Source organism: Plasmopara halstedii (genome assembly GCF_900000015.1).
Source record: "Plasmopara halstedii genome assembly, contig: Scaffold_658, whole genome shotgun sequence".
Lineage (NCBI taxonomy): Eukaryota > Oomycota > Peronosporomycetes > Peronosporales > Peronosporaceae > Plasmopara > Plasmopara halstedii.
In genome coordinates, this window is record NW_020187575.1 from 1,655,716 (window position 1) to 1,657,221 (window position 1,506).

The following is a 1,506-nucleotide window of genomic DNA, read 5'->3' on the forward strand; positions in this document are numbered from 1 at the left end:
TCGGTGACCCAAATTACGCTTTTTCTAGCGCTAGGCAACGGCAGCCCCGCTGCAGTCTGGGTCAATAGGGCCAAGATTTACGTAAGCGACTCTCGCAAAAGGTCAAGGGTCTCACCGCAGCATGGCTGCCGTTGCTCATTGCTTAAGGGAAGCTAAGCTTAAGTCACCGACCTTACGTTCTTTCCAAGAACCCATACTAGTATACCGGATCGCAATCCGGTACTTATAAGTACTATAAACCTTAACCAAGGTAAATGAACACTTTTCTTCAAAATCGAAACTGTATTCAGATTAATTGTGATTAGTTGCGCCAGAGCCTAGGTTTTTTTTATTTAATATAGTAATACCTAAAATTAAATAGCAAAACCTAATTAATATAGTAAAATGTATTACTACTGGTAAACCTGCAAAGTGGTGGCTTCTTGTCACAGTGTAGCCACTCCACTGTTTGATTACACTGACTGTGTAATACACACCTAGGTACGGTCACTCAATCTTGTGCGACCCGGCTTTTCTCACAAGGGCACGAGTAATCCCGATACAGTGCATCCTTCTCGTAGTGTTCAGAGTATACGCTAAACCTCCGACGGAACTTGGCTTGATTACAGCAGAAACTACATGTGTACGAAAGTTTTTAACATTTAATAAAACCAGGTCTCCGACTTTACTGTTCTCAACATTTCTTCTTCCTTTCCGTCTGCATGTTCCTTCTTCATGTCTTAGCTATCAGTCATCGCATTGCGATCGTGTCGTAAGACACTCAATTTAGTAGATAGAAAGTCATCGACATCGACGGACAGAACGAGGTCCTTCATAGCTAGACGTTTGGCTATTCCTCCCCCACCAAGCCCTGGGCCATGGGATGGCGGCGTCAGTGGGACGCGAGGGTGAATCGGCCCGTTCATGTAGAACAGCGTGTAGCCGGTAGACGAATGCACTGCATTGTTCAGTGCAAACTGTACGAGTGGCAACATGGCGCTCCAGCGCCTCGGCGTCTCAGCGCAGACGCTGTGAAGAAAGTCTTCGACGCGATTCACCCTTTTGGTTTGACCATCAGCCTGCGGATGATCAGCTGTCGACATATCCAACTTGGTGTCGAGCACCTTGAAGATAGTCGACCAGAATTTTACCATGAAACGGGATCTCTATCTCCGTCGATGGTGTCTAGCACCACCGCCAAATGAGCCATCTTGCTCAACCGCTCGACGAATACCACGACACCTGTGTTGCCCGCCGAATTTTTCGGAGGCCAAACACAAAGTCCAAACGCATGAACTGTCAGCATCCCATGGGTACCAGTAAGCTGGCCAACGGCCAGCCGCATTTGGAGAGGGTTTCACCCGTTGGCATGTCTCACACGTGCGCACATAGGTGCTCGTACATTTTTACAGCTTGGGCCACCAATAGAGCACGGTGCGGATCAAATCCATCACAGTCGACATGACAGTTGTAACATGAGCAAGCTCATAGTCTGGTCTGCATGACAACGCATCAGCCAAAGCATTC